Genomic DNA, 16,683 nt, shown 5'->3' on the forward strand with positions numbered 1-16,683 from the left:
GACACATCTTGCTCACAGATGCACAGAACAAATCAAGATAAAGCACAGATGCTCACAGAGCTCAAAGCTATGGCAGCTTGATGCTGAGATACTGAGTGTAGCTCCCAGGGTAAGAGCTTGGTGGTTCCCCCTTGCCACTCCGGGGGAGTGCCTAACTGCTCGCTGCAAAACAAATGCTAAACATTATTTTTGCTTTTTGCCTTCTTTCATCCTAGTGAAAATCTCTATGGATCTCTTTTGGTTAGCAAAAACAGGTAAAAATGTAGGTCTTTCGTAAAGTGAAGTGGCTTGAGGTAAACCTTTGTGAAGGAAGGGATACTTGTATTCATTTGACTGACATTTCATACACACATTAAGCATGAATCTTAAAGTTTTACACTGACCAAATGATTTTCTGTACTTGGATACATTTATAAAACTTAAAACACTGAGGGGTGATTGCAAAGTGGCCTGCAAATGGCAGGTGCCAAATGTATGTTTCTGAAAGGACAGAAGGACACCATGAGCAATAGTTGTATGAAGATATGAGAGCTGGCTGAGTCCCAGTGGTTGCTGGCAGTAACCTATACAGCAGCTTCCTCTGGATGAGCAAATAGTGTGGCTGAAAATATGGTTATATAACTAAGATTATGGTCCATTTATGATGAAAGCACTTTATTGGTTTTCTAAAAGGAAAAAGTTTGCTATCTCTAACCCTGTGAATACTGGGTAAGGCAGAAGGTTCTTTCTTCAGGGCTCTCAGGGGTACAACTTTATCACCACATAGGGTTTGGAGTAGAAAATGTGCATATATACAACCAATAGATGTCTAATATTTGGGAAATTGTGATAAAACCGAGTCTTTGAAAAATATTACCTTGTTTTGAATCATGGCTTTGTAGGGCACAAAAAAACTTTTTTTAGTTCAAATCTTAATATTTCCTCATTGTGTGACATTCTCCTGGACAGCTCAGAGTACTGATCAGTAGATCCCAGAGCTGTGTTTATGGCTCTGTGGCAGCTGAGAAACGTGTCTGTTGGGAGCTGTAGCTGATCCAATACCTGGCACTACTCCTACGTCAACAAAGTCTGAATTTCTACACCTCCTGACTTTTTATTTGCCCACATCTTGCCAAGATGCTTAGCCATTGTGAAACGCCTAGATCTATCTTTGCAGTAGGGATCAGAGATACTATAGGGACAATTTCCATGGGAAAAACAAATGCTTTTGGCAATGGAACACTTTTTTGGTCACCACACTGTTTCAGATTTCACTGGATTTATGTCCTGACTCTACCTCTTACCACTTGTCTGTTCTTACTGTCAGTTTCCCTATGTATAAACTGGAGTAATTAAACCACCTACATTGTAAGGTCACTGTGACGATTACATGAAATTTGTGTGGAATGTTTTTACTCTGCCTAGCATGTAGTAAGCACACAATAAATGTTAGCTTCAATTGAAGCTGTAATCCATTAGGGCTGGAGCTGTTCCTTGAATCTCTAGGTATTTCAGTGACTAACGATAAAATTTTTTTATTTGATGAAATAAAATCCCCTTAGCCAAAGGGAGGCCTCATAGCTACTGTGGGTCTATGGAACTAGAATAGTTCCTTGACAATTGACTTCTTCATTGTCACCTTTGCAAAATGAGGAGGGTGCTTTTTCTCTATTTTTCTCCACTGGGGGATGGGTTAAGCCAGCAAAGTGACTTAAGTCCTATGGTACAATTGAGTTTGCTAATGTAGTTCTTTTAGTGAATACTAGCCCATGCCTAACCTGTGGGCACAGAGGAATGGACTTTTAAAGTGGTACTGAAAGTTTTGTAGGAGTTTATTAGGTATGGCAAGCATTCCAGACCAAATCATGTTCAAAGACCCAGAGGTTTAAGAACAAAGAACCAGCTCAGGGAAATGTGAGGAAGGATTGTTGGTGATATATTACCTGGGGCAACAAAGAGGTGCAGCCTGAGAACTTAGAAAGGTTACCCTCCAAGTGTTTCTATGAAACAAACATTAAATATATCAGAGCAAAGATACAGGATTATCTTAAAGAGGCAGAACACCTCCCAAGCTAAACCTAAATGGAAAGTATTAATATGACAAAAGGAAAAAAAAATGTCAATCTGAATGTCAATTGGCTAGCAAGAGGGCAGGTCAAAGGGGTCAAAGACAGACTTTGCAACTGTAGCTCTGTGCAAGAGACTGGGTTTTCTGAACCATGATCCCAGGACCTGGCCTGTGCAATACAGATGTCCCACAGGATTCTGGTGACTTGACCATCACTCAGGTTAGGCAGTAAGCTTCTGATTCTTAGCCATCAAGCAACCTTCAGATGAGCATTCTGCTGCTCAGATCTGCCCATGAAAAGTTACAGTTTTTATTATAAGCAAATAAATGGAGATTCTGGAAGTTTAATGTTGGGCTTATGTGTTGCTGTGAGTCATGTGCCTGAGCCCAGTCATCTCTGAATATACTGACCCTCAATTTTCAACCTCCATATTCATGACCCAGACCATTGATGACCATACCAATGTTCTCCCTCTCTATGGGAACTTTTCTGAGGCCAGATAGCTTTTCCCAGGAAGTATCATTCAGTCTTTTGAGATCTGTGATATGCATAGGACATGACCATAAAGGAAAGTCCAGGCCTTTACGCAGGTAATGCGAATATTATTGTTACCATCTCACTGAAATACTTGTGAACATTTGAAACTTGCCTCTGAATTTGAACTTCTTTCCAAAGTTTTCCAAATACTTAAACAAAGTCTCTGCAATAGAGCTTTTCTACTTAAAGCAACACAAGAACAAAAGACAAGTTTCCTTTGCAAAAACCATCTCATCTACTATATTTGGAATGGGAATGTGTGAAGATGAAATCTGGAAAAAAATAAACCTAATATCAAGGCTGTCTATTGTTATGAGAGCAGAGCCTTGAGCAGATGCAAGAATGATCTCTGGCATCACTGATCAATAAATACTATCAATGTCTTACATTTGTAAGTGCTTTTAATCTTTTCTAAGATTCTTTCACTTAATTCATATCGTTTGATATTCTTAACAACCCAGTGAGGTAGTAGACAAGGGAATATTATTACTCCTATATGAAAGTTGAAGAAACTAAAAGGGAGCTTACAGGGCTCCCCTGTATAGGGCCTCAAATGGCTGGTTGGTAGAAGAGTTGAGAAGAGGGTAAAGCCTCACCTCATTCTCTACGTGTTTCTCCCCAGTGCACCATGGTGTTTGCTCATGCTTGCTTTGGCTGTTGATAAATAATCATGGGGGCACCTGGGTGGCTCAGTCCGTTAAGGGTCTGACTTCAGCTCAGATCATGATCTCATGGTTGTGGGTTTGAGCCCCGCATCGGGCTCTGTGCTGACAGCTCGGAGCCTGGAGCCTGCTTCGGATTCTGTGTCTGCCTCTGTTTCTCTACTGCTCTGTCTCTCAAAAATAAATAAACATTAAAAAAAAATAATCATGGCTGCAGAATTGATGGCAGAACAATGAGAACAATCCAAATAGATGCCAACAATAAGATTGTGCCATGATCCGTTTATGTCATGTCTATAGAATTCATATAGCCTAGGTAAATTTCAGCTCTCATAATCATTCCGATTAGTTTGTGGGAACAGGTCTCAATTAATGTGCTCACTCTGGCCCTTAATTATGCATTGTTTTCCCATAAATTGTCATGGAATCAACTCTGTATAATCACTGCCATATTCTCAAATTTTTCAATATGTTTAGCCAGGGACTGAAGTCTAGTTTGTTGTCATGGAAAAGTTTGATTCTCATAGAGGCATCAAATCTTTAATGCTGGTCTTTTCATTATAGTCTCAGATTAAAAAAAAAAAAAATCACCTTATTCTTTCCAAGACAACGCTCAAAATGGCTATGTATTCTTTTATAAACCCTTTTTACTTTGTTGCAGTTTCCTTCTGAGACTTCTGTTTTTCACTGATTCCACTCTGGTCGGTTGAAAATGCTAAAACATTTTTCTTTTTCATCAGATCTGTTCTCTTCAAATCCCTCTGCTGCCTTTCCAGACCACATTTAAACTTTGTGGAATTTTTTTTTCTTGGAGATTACTATCAAATTGAATTTTTAAACCAAAAGAAATAATGACTCTAATACAACTCCTCAATTTTCAGCAATAAATAATTCTGGCAATGAGAAGGAAAAGAAAATTAAACTCCTGAATGCATTTCCATACTACATTGGGAAGAATAACTAGAGATTCTCCTCTGTAAATGTCTTAGTAAAGAACTTGGCATTTTGCTAAGTTTTATTTTTCCCCCAAGTGTGTGAAATATCTAGCCAAAAATTTCTATAAAGGTAAATGTGAACTAAATGGGGAAGAGGAGGGAGGAGAGCACGGGAGGAGGAAGCCGTGCTCAGTACAAGCTGGTGTTATGCAATCATCTGACATCGTACTGCCTAGTAGGAGATGAGGCAGGATTTTTTTTTTTTTTTTTTTTTTAACATCCATGGAAGCAGGAAGCTCTGAAAGTTTCCGGCTTCTTTAGAACAGCATGTGATCGATCTGGCTCCTGCGGTTTCTACATTTGTCCCAAGGAATAAGAACTGGTATATAAGGAGCAACTACAGAACACTTCACCGGAGACTTGAAATCAAATAAAAAAAATTGCATTTTCATCCTTCCATTTTGTAAATGCACTGCTTACAGAACAAAACGATCAAGGCACTCCACGCACATTATAAATATTTCTATAAGCAGTCATAAAGGATATTGCCTCTGGAGACAAATGCTTGTGGGGTTTTCTATTAGTATGCCTCAGGTCAAGACCGGTCGCTCCTTGGTACTTTGAGCTATGTTACTGGAAGTCTAGGGCAGGTGGGATATGATCTAGTAAACATCAGTCCATGCTAAACTAACAGCAATATGTAACCGGATATCTGAATACTCAGGGCAAAATGTTATTTAAATCCTATCAGCCTCCCTTTAGCAGGAACTGGATGCAATAAGCTTTAAGTTTTCAAAATTATTTTATGGAAAATGACATAAATCAGAAGAAATTAAGATAAAGTACAATTTTGACCAAAGTACATTACAATTAGCATTAACTGTATTGACTGGTCTATAGCCAAGCACCATTTACCAATGCAATCTAGACGCATCTGCTTTTCTGTAACTGCTCATTTAGGTGGAAGTTTATGAGTTTTCTATGCTAAGTGTCTTGCTTTAAATCTTTTTCATTCATGTTAGTAAATAGAAATAAGAAGGCTTTCCTTTACAAATTCTGACCAGAAGATCAATGGAATGCCAGTAATATGTTTTTCATGATTAATAGAGGTTAATACAATGAAGGTAATATAATTGCTAATTAAATTCAGAAGTTAGAATTGTGGCAAGAAGTATTTTTCAGAGGGGGGGTTTAAAAAATTACTTTTTATTCAAAGAAGGTAGATTGGAGGACAGCCCTAATGTTGGGATCTAGAATGGTCTAAGTTTCCTTGGAAAATCTCCATTTGTTGGTTGGTTGAGCCCTGTATTCAAAACTTCCTTGGGAGAGGATATTTGGTTTTCTTAGATTTTATTCTCTGTTGTAAAATGACAGGACCCAAAATTACTTGATTTCAATTGATACGATTTTCTCTGTAAAGCTGCAAAGGCAGCAGGCAGCAATTATTTATGCATTTACTATTTCACTGTCACTGCCCTATACCTTCCAACCAGAACGGCTAAAAACAAACATTCCACATTTGTCAACTTTCACAATGGTAGTGATTGGTCATATTAACTACTGCTGCCTTTGCAGATGTGCATGTATATAGGTCTCTTTCTGTGTATCATTGGAAAAAATTTAATTAAAATGATCATAACTTTGATTTTCAAATAAAATGCAAAGAAATACATTGTTAGTTTTAGATCTACTGTTGAGATAATTTGAGGCCTAAACATTATAATTCACTAATATACTTATTTGCAGAGAAACTCTTCTCTGAATATTTAGTAGATTGAAAATTCGTGGACAGTGAAGGAGTCTTATACCCTTTTATTTGCCACAATATCTACGAAGAGTTCCAAGTACCTTACCTGGTATGGTCATCTTCTTGCTTCAAGAAAGTATTTATGGTAGATTACCACTGAAGATGCATATAGAGCAGAATTGCTAAAAATAAAAGTAAAAAATTAAAATTTGATAGGCAGGAAAAGAATTATACCCCAAATCTGGGCTAATATTGAATCCTGCAACTTTAGCCTAAGCTTCCTGAGACCAGAAATAAAACATAATGGATAAATATTTCTCATTATTGAATGCAAGTAAGTAAATCACTTTGACAAGAGCAGGGAGGTTTTACTGATTAAAAAATATTTGAAATTGATTCATCACATGGATTAGTATAGGGAGAATATTGAGCTACATAAAATCTATCTTGAAGAGGAAATTTTTTTTAAAGCAAAGATGTTCTTGGTATGATTACTTCATGTATTAATACTTGAAAAAAAATACCTGTGCTCGCCTACTATTAAGCTGTAACTCAGCTGTGATCATGAACAAAAACACTGCCTGAGAAGACTGTCATTTCCTAGATGTGAGCTATCTGCCCAGAGAATTACATAAACAAAGAAGAGTTGGAAAGAGTTTAGCGTAATAGTAACAACACCAAAAATAAAGTCGGCCTAAAGGACACCAAACAAAAGCTTCACCGGGGCAAGCAGCTAAGGGGAAATAATTCAGACCAGGCAGAGCCTTTCCTGAGAGACCTCTGCTTCCTGATGGAGAAGGCTTTCCCATCAAATCTGAAACTTTTCTGGTCATTTTATCTTAGAATTCTGCCCAGAGCAACAGTTGTTAGGCTCCACATTGCTCACCTCACCTTGCTGATCCAAACACGAGGTAAAACAGCTCTCTTCAACCTTAATTTCTCAGCTCATACAACAGCCTCTCTTGAAAACCTCCACTGTCCTCCACCCTGCCTTCACCCCCCCACACTGGGCCAAAACCTACTAACCAGCAAGTGCTTAAATACCATGTATTCCACGAGGTCTTCGCTAACTGCCCAAATCTGAGTCAGGTGGCCCCAGCTCAGTGATCCTCACCACTGGCTATATATTAGGATCAGCTGGTACACACTGGGAGCCCAGCAAGGCCCAGTCTCCACTTTCAGAGATTAAAGCTAGGAGGTTCCTCTTGAATGGGCTGGGCGAGGAACAGGCATGGAGAGTTTTTAAGGTTCTCCAGGTGATAACAATGAGCTGGAAATGGTACACACCTCTGTCCCATATGATCTCTGAAGGTCCTTACCATGACACTTACCAATTCACTTTAATCTAATATTAATTTATTGAGCATTTACTGTGTGTAAAGGATAATTTAGTAAATTAGTGAGTAAAATAGGATCTCTATCTTTATGGAGCTTATAGAAAAGTAGGGAGACAAATACTTAACAAATTATTTATGATAAATAATTTAAAGGGAAGCACTACAGGGTACGATGGTCAGCTGTAACAAAAACAATGGTCTAGTGTAGTAGATTGCATTATATTCTGCAATTCTTGACACCCACTCTATTGGAAGTATAAATCTCACCCTTTGCCACGTAACTCTGCAGTGTCCTTGCACATGGGGACATTTCCAGCCCCATTGCTGTTGCGCTTGGTCATGAGACTTGCTTCTGCCAATGAAAAGTCAACAAATATCATGGAGCAGTTTTGTCTGCTCCATGTATTTGCCATTTTGTGCTCCAATGGCTCACCATAAGGAGAGCATGATCTGAGAAAGCTGTGCCCCAGGTTAAACACAAATGTCTGAGACTTGAACCCAAATCACAGTGAGGAGCCAGGCCTAGCTGTCCTTCAATCTGAGGCAGAACCTCCCACAGGAGTCCAGCCTGGATCAAGCAAACTATGGAGAACCATAGACCCATGGGCTTGAGAACACATGATTGTTATTGTGTGCCATGGAGTTCTGGAGTGGTTTTTATACAACATTACTGTGGCATATACTGAGTAATATACCAGACTGAGGTTCAGACCACACTGTATTTACCTAAATAAGCCATGTTTACCTTGTGCATCACTGTGTTTTCTGTTCCTATAACACTGTGTGAGATGTAGCAGGTGCTCAAAAACTATGTGTTGAAGGAATGAAAATACAGTTCCTGACCTTGGTGATCTCATAGGCTAACATGTAAGGTAGTTCTGTGAACAAATAGTTACAGTGTGAAGTGATAAATGCAGTAATAAAGGAGCTATTATAGCATGGAGGTAGAAATTCTTCAAAAGTGTGTTACGTATACCAAGGAAAAGTGTCAAAAACCAAGCACTCAGATTTGAACATAATAAGAACCACTTATTCTATCATCAGAAGCTTTTATTAAATTTGCTGGTGCAAGCTGGGCTACTTTCAAAGTCATATAAATAGACTTATAGTTCCTACCATAATGCAATAAATTGTGTGTTTAAAGATTTTTCAACATATTTACTAAATAAAATATTTATAAGCTACTTGCATGCAGATAAAAGGGCAGTGGGCTTAGAGGTGTGGTCTAGTGAAATGAAATACCAGAGAATAGTAGGTTGGAATAGGTGTTTACCTCCCCCCCCCCAAAAAAAAAAGGCAAGTGGTTGCTTTGTGAACCAAAATGAGAACTCATGAGAAAACTGAACAGAGGAATGAGGAATGAGATTTGGAAGGGGGAGGGGAAGATCACAATATAGGATGTGCCTACACCATACATCCTACTTCGCATTAAAAATAAAGGGCCACTTCTTGGTCTTCCAAGCCAGTTACTCTCCTCTGTTCTCTTTCAAACTTCCAAAGTGGATATTATCTCTAATTTGTTGAGTTCTCCTTTTGCACTCTGTTTTTCTTGGTGGATTAATACCCTTTTCTTGAAATGTTAGCAGGGTTTGGGGAAGCAGAAGGCTAAAGTGTGAATAGTCAATCTGCCATTTTTTATACCAGAAATCCACAACATTGTTGATTATGACTAACAATTGTAAACAGCTTACATTTCCATAAACCAGACAGTTGTTGAAAAAAATCAGGTGTATGTGTATGCTGAAATAAAATGTAGGCACTGAAAATCATGATTTTGAAGATTATTTAAGGACAAGGAGAAATGCTCAGAATAGAAAGGGATTACCAAAGACAAAATGTAGAATTCTCTTTATTGTCTCATCCCAGTTCTCTCACTCATATCAAAATAATAATAGTTTGGGGCACCTGGGTGACTCAGTTGGTTGAGTGTCCAACACTTTATTTTGGCTCTGGTCAGGATCCCAGGGTCTGGGATCGAGCCCTTTGTGGGGCCCTGTGCTGAGCTTGGAGAAGGCTTAAGATATTCTCTCTCTCTCTCTCTCTCTCTCTCTCTTTCTTTCTGTCCCTCGTCCCCACTCACTCTAAAATTAAAAGTTAAAAAAATGATAACTGTTATTAGTATACTTGAATGGTGAGATTGTAGCAAATTTACTTCATTCTTTTTGCGATTCAACATCTTAGATTTTTTTAAAAATATGTTACTTTTATCATAAGAAAAAATGTAATTTAAAAGCTTATGCCCACTGTTTCTTCATATCTATTTTTTTAATTTATTTTTAAACTTTTTAACGTTTATTATTGAGAGACAGAGAGACAGAGCATGAGAAGGGGAGGCCAGAGATAGAGGGAGGCACAGAATCGGAAGCAGGCTCTAGGCTATGAGCTGTTTGCACAGAGCCCGATGTGGGGCTCAAACTCACAGACTGTGAGATCATGACCTGAGCTGAAGTCAGACGCTCCACTAACTGAGCCACCCAGGTGACCCCATATCTATATTTTTAGAGAGAAAATCTCTCCCGTCTTGATTATAGATACGTTTATCTGTTGGTAAGTAAAGCAATCACAATTTATTTTAATGTCCAACTTCCAGATGAAGTGATTATATTTTTCTCAAAGACTCAACTTCCCACAATATATATGCTTACAAGTCTCCAGGATACCTTTTCTTCTGGGACATGTTGCTGCTTCTCACCACTTTTTACATAAATAAGAGAAAGTGGTAAGGTCATGGAAACATCTTCAGAATTGAGCATTGCTGGCACAAATACACTTTTTCAGTCATCTGCTCTTATGCATTTGGCTTTGCACAACTGGGTATGAAAAACATTCACATTTCATCTATATTAAATGCTGTAAATTACATTCTCAAAAGTCCCTGAGGTATAACTTATAGTCACACTAATACTTGAAAACAGCATGAACAAAGCAGGAAGTTGCATTCCTAAATAAGACAAGAAGTTGTGCTCAAAGTCTCACCATGGGACATTTTATTTATTTTGAATCTGTGTGCAATGATTTGTTTATTTCTAGGTTTTCGGATTTCAAGCAAGTCTTCTAAATTATAGAGGTAAAAGGGCTAATTTTTTTGTCTAAGTTGTTATTTTTTGTACCTCAAGTGAGAGGTATATCTATCGTCAGTTACCTTACATGTCATGATGTCCTTTTCTTTCTTCTTCTTCTTTTTTTTTTTTCAGAATCCTTGAACAAAACTCTAAGCTTCCTGTTATGTTCTTCAATGTCCCATGTTTCAGACTGGAAAGATAATGTTAAAGGAATGAACAGAGTGAGCAAGGATTTGGTAGGATGGTCAAAGATGTCCTCTTTCACGTGAAAGTTAAGAAAAATATGGGGGTGCCTGGCTGGCTCAGCTGGTAGAACATGTAACATTCAATCAGAGAGTCTCAGGGTCATGAGTTCAAGTCCCATGTTGGATGTGGAGCCTACTTTAAAGAAAAAAAAAAAGAATGGTATGGAGAAGAGTAAGAGAGCCTGTGATGTGGTGGAGCTTGGCCTTTTCAAGGAATAGAAAGAAAACCACTGTGGCCAAAGCACAGGGAGCAAGGGAGTGAATGGAGAATCACTCAGCATGTGACTGGAGAAGTTGTGGCTTTTCAAAATAACCAAGATCTCTGATGTGGATATTATTTACTCCTATTTTAAAGTGTCAGTCCAATGTCCTGTGTTCCTAGGAGCTGACGCCGTACCCCTCCTGCCAGGTTTGGGCCCAGCAAGGCCCTCCTACAGCAGGTGAGCAGGAGATACTGAGCTGCACTCTGGTTCCAGGACAGGGCTTCCTGTAAAAGCCTTCCCTTCTGGCTGAAGACAACCTTAGACTTAGAGCTACTTCTTTCAAGCCAGCAGGATCACCCTGCTCCAGATTCTGACAAGGAGAAATTTGGAGATTACCAGGAAAATAAGACCTGAGACTCATTCGGTAAGCATGCAATCTGATTTGTGAGAAATTCATGTATTTCACCACGAGGGATAGGATGAATGAGTGTAAGACATGGGGAAAGCATATTTTAATGTCCATATCATCCACTTAACTGTAAATTCCATTAAGAAAACGACGATGACTAGATATGCTTATCATCATATCTGTAAAGTCTGGAAGAGTGCCTATACATGTCAGGTACTAAAATAATGTTTGTGAGATGAATGAATAAATAGCTGATTGCAGGGCTGGGAAGGGTATGATGAGTCTGGATCATCCTGCAACACCAGGAAATATCATCCTGCAACACCACTTCAGGAAATGATCTGAAAATGCATGGACATAACAAAAGCATATAGAAGCCAGCTTGAAGGAGCTTTTACTGGCCAAATCGGAGACAAATTTAAGCATCAAAATAAATAAGGACAGTAACCCAGTGAATAAAATAGGAACCTGTGAGACGATATTGATAATAATTAAATAATTTTAAAAATGGGAAAAGGAGGGCTCTTCTTTAAAGACTAATCCAGACAATAAATGTGGGTGGAGTAGTAGAATCGGAAACCCATCATTTTTAAGTTATCATGATAAAGATTGATTTGGGCAAGAATCATCAGTAGATGCTAAATCTAGGGGAAGAGTATGAAGAAGAGCAGGATATTTACATGTTCTTCACATGATTACCTTCAGAATACTCATTAGGCACAATGATAAGTGCCAACTAATGACATGACTTAGATTAAATGCAATCTAAATGTAATGGGTGATCTTAGACTTGATTCTGCACAAAAAAAATTTTTAAGGATTTTTTTAGCACAGTGACGCAATTGTAAAATGGACTGCTTAGATAAAAAGTATACTATCAGTGTGAAATTTTCTGAAGTTGAATACTATACCATGGTTACATACAATAAGAGCTTAATTCTTAGGAAGTCCATACTGAGATGTTAAGGGCTGAAGGGGCATGATAAATTCAACCCATCCTAAAGAAGTTCAGAAGGGAAATATTTTACATAACACATACATACAGAGAAAGAGATTTAACAAATATGGCATATGTTAAAATTTGTGTATCCACGTAAAGGTATTCTACTCTGTATTAGTTTTGCAACTTTTCTGTGAATTTGAAATTATTTCCAAATAAAAGTTTAAGTACTATTGTAAATGCATAAAACAAAACGAAATAAGGTCAGAAAGGGGGCAAGTCATGTATTACTGCTGGTCAAATAATGGGAGAAATTTTGACCAGTAGAAATGAAAGAACAAGGAGGTCTCAAAGTCAGGAAGAAACAAACCAACAAATTAACAAAAACCCCAAAAGCTTCTTCAGGAGCAAAGATAAGGAGGAGGGAAAGTAAAGGCATATGGGAGGAAAGAGTTCTGTTTAGCTTAAGTGTATGAAATTATAGAGATAAATCAACAATAGTAATTTGGAGATACTTCAGGAGAGGATATTTTGAATATCCAAGTGCACATTATCAACTCAAATTCATGCAACTGTATTATTAATAATACATTCCATCTTAATATATGATAAATTTCAATAAAGGCAACAAGGAATTTTTTTTCTAGTTTGATTTCAGAGAAGAAAAGATTATTTCTGGCTCTTTTTAAATCTGAATACAAAAGCAATCATATAAAAAAGCCCAAATATGCTGCCCATGTATTTAGCTATGAAACTAAAACCCAAATATTCTGCTTAGAAAATTAACAACAACAACACAGACACACATGATTACAGTGAGCTTTGGAATTCAAATTCTCTCAAAAATTTCATTTTATACAACTATTTGTTAAACTGCTGAAAAATTATTTGAAAGAAGGTCTGCATTTTCTAATCATCAACAGCTCTTTTCTATCCCCAAGTTACTTCAGTCTGCATGATCAATCCTTTATTCAGCTTTTAAATGAAAAATGAATTCTCATCTCAAGCCTCTCCTCTTCTAGCTGAGAGCCACTTTGCAGCATGCAAAATACTTTGGGTAGACAGCTGCGGGCTGACTCCTCTACATTCTAGACAAGGAACACATTCTGCTTGGCCCTTGTGGGAGTTATCAATTGACCCAAGGAGAGAGTGTTTCACAAGATCAAAGGCAGCTGTGAGGTCAAGGGGGCTGAGGCTGGCACAGAGACCAGGAGGCTTAGCCCCTGAGGAGGAGGTAATTGGTAGCTTTGTGTTTCAATGGAGTGAAGTGGGTAAAAGCCGGATTAGAGAAGGTCAAAGAGAGAATTGAAGGAAAGAAACTAGGGGGAACAGCTGTGAACTTTTGGCTAAGAAGAGTTACTTAACCAAAAGAACAAGGTGAAGGGGAGAGGTAATCAAAGCCCAAGTTGTCGACAGGGGATACTGTACTCTCCCAGGATGTAGTTCAGAGTCTGGGCAGGATGAATGTAAGGGAAATGCCGTCCAGCCAGATGAGGGGGTAGAATATAAGGTCTATGGGAAAAGCTACCGATTACGAAACAGAGTTGGGAAAATCAGACCTGGAGAACTTGAATCCAACAGAGTGTAATAAGAAGGGCATTTAAATCCATATGTCAGAGTGGTTAATGGATTAGAAGCTGTGAAAAGTACAAGTGGGACAAGGAGAAAAGAGGAAAGAGTGCTACTAAAGAAAAAGGAACAGGCAGAGGCTTCCAAAAGGAAATATTTTATGTTAAAAACTGTGGCTAAGCTAACAAAGGGAGCTCAGCACAATGTTCTTTTATATAGGTGCTGATAAGATTTGTTATTAAAAAATGTTTTAATCCTAGAATATTTGTCTCATCAAAAGACTGTGTTTAATATACATATAAAACATAAGATATAATAATAAAATGAATACTCAGAAACCTAGCATCCTACCTAAGAACTGGAACATTATCGACACTGTGCAAAAGGAAAGCCTAGGCTCCTCCCCCTGGCTCGTTGCACAGAGATCATGTGAATTCATGCATGTGTGGCTTAACCATTCTTTTAAATATATATATATTTTTACATATGTATACATCACTAAACATAATATTGTTTATCTTTCCTTCTTTTCAAGCTTTATAGATGCAATACTGAACTACGGCTGTATGTAATTTTATATACTATATCACTGGTATTTATGTTTTGTATTAGTTAAGGTTCTCCACAGATGCAGACCCAATAGGTCTTATTATATAGTACAATATCTCCTATTGGGTAAAAAGGAGGTATAGGTAAAAACATGTATTTTATGTTTATATTATGTTATATTTATATTAAGAAATATAAACATTTTAAGGAATTAAGTCATAAGATGGTGGGGGCTGGCAAGTCTAAAATTTATAGGTCACGCTGGCAAGCTGAAAATGGAAACTCAGGCCGAGTTCCTGTGTCTTAGTCTTTTTTTTTTTTTTTTTCAATGTTTTTATTTATTTCTAGGAGAGAGAGAGAGACAGTGTGAGCAGGGGAGGGTCAGAGAGAGAGGGAGTCACAGACTGAAACAAGCTCCAGGCTCTGAGCTGGCAGTCAGCACAGAGCCCGACGCGGGGCTCGAACCCACGAACCTCGAGATCATGACCTAAGCGAAAGTCGGATGCTCAACCGACTAAGCCACCCAGGCGCCCCTCCTATGTCTTGGCCTTGAAGCAGAATTTTTTCTTTAAGAAAACTCAATCTTCGCTCTTAAGGCCTTCTACTGAATAGATAAGGCTCACCCATATTATGAAGGGTAATCTGCTTAACTTAAAGTCTACTGATGATAAATTTTCATCACATCTAAGAATTACTTCACAGCAACATCTAGACTAGTGTTTGGACCAAACAGTTGGGCACCATGGCTTATCCAAGTTGACATGTAAAACTAACCATCACATGTTTCTAAGATTCGCCTTTATTGTGTATGTAGCTTTAATTCATATCCGTTCAGTCACTGTTTCATTTCCACACTCTCTTGTCAGTTGACACTTAGGTGTTTCCATTTCTCTGGTGTTATAAAGAAAGCTGCAGCAGACTTTTGTGTGCACGTTCTTTTGTGCACCTCTGCAAGAATTCCTTAAGACTGTAGGGATGGAGTTGCTAAATTGTAAACATAGGATGTAAATTCAGCTTTAAAAGATAATGTTGGGGCTCTTGGATAGCTCAGTTGAGTGTCAGACTCTTGATTTCAACTCAGGTTATGGCCCCAGGATTATGGGATCGAGTTCTACATCAAGTTCTGCATCAAGCTCCGTGCTAAGTGTGGAACTTCCTTGGGATTCTCTTCCTCTCTCCCTCTGCCCCTCTCCCCTGCTCCTCTCTCTCTCTCTCTCTCTCTCTTTCTGTCTAAATAAAAGATAGTGTTAAACTGTTTGCTAAGGTGTTTATATCAACTTAACATTTCTCTCAATACATCTAAGTAGTTGCAGTTGTGTTTTTCAATAGTCAGCCTCCAAAAATGAGTTAAGATACATGAAAAGAGCCAAATTCATTTGACAATTTGATCTGTATCCATTCTCTCTCCCCACTTATACATCCATCCTTACCCCTAGACTATTTAGAAGCTGGAATGAGATGTGAAGGTGGCTTTGTGAGAAGATTTAATAAAGAGATGGTAAGTCAGTCCTTCATGCAGCAAGTATTTAGTAAGCATATGCTATGTACCCAGATGCCCCATCTATGACTTCATAAGTAAGAGTCTGGAAGGGAGATGGATGTATTAATAGGCATTTATAACCAGTGATAAGACAGAGTAAATATACATTTTAGTATACAGCAGGGGTACTTACTTATGGTCTTGAAGATTGAAGGACATTTCACAGGATAATTTAACCACTTATGGTAACTTTAATGTACACGCATGGGTAGACGTGGGTAGATACATGCACGAGTAGGTGGCACTACATCTAATACATATTTGAATTGCTATATGTGTCCATTGGAGTTTATACTAAGCCTACTTCCCCTGGATTGTACAATATAAAATTTCTTAGACATATGAAGCAGCATTTCAGTTATTCACAGCAAGAAACCACTTACTCTCAGGGTGGGGGTGACTAGAAATAGGGACCCCAAGTCCCCCAGGTCATTCTAAAGACATCTCTGAATATGCCTTCTGGATGCTTCTCCTTAACTCTTTGAGCAAAGTACCAAGGAAGGTGTGGAAGTGAGTTTCACCTTGATCCTGACATCAGCCTAACTTTAATGAAGAGGCCAGAAAGAGGGCAGAAAGAATGTTCTTCATCTCTTTCAGTGGTGGCACAAGGTAAAATCCTCATGGGCTAAATACCTTTCATCTGCCCCAGCTGCAGGATGTCACAGGATGTCATTCACATGTGTTTGCCAAATAATACAGCTTATTTCTAAATGAACCTCTTAGAATAATAAGCATTGATTTCTAGGGTTGTGGTTCTCAGCCTGTTGTTTCTTTGCTGCGTATTTGTTAACAAGTATATTTATTAAGAATGCAAGATCTTTCCTTTGCATAATTCATTTTCTGCAGCTACTCTTCATAATCAGGTCTTTGCAGTCTGTAATAAGTGTCTTTATAGGAAAG

The sequence above is a fragment of the Hyaena hyaena genome, unplaced genomic scaffold, assembly GCF_003009895.1.
Source record: "Hyaena hyaena isolate Hyena2069 unplaced genomic scaffold, ASM300989v1 scaffold_293, whole genome shotgun sequence".
Lineage (NCBI taxonomy): Eukaryota > Metazoa > Chordata > Mammalia > Carnivora > Hyaenidae > Hyaena > Hyaena hyaena.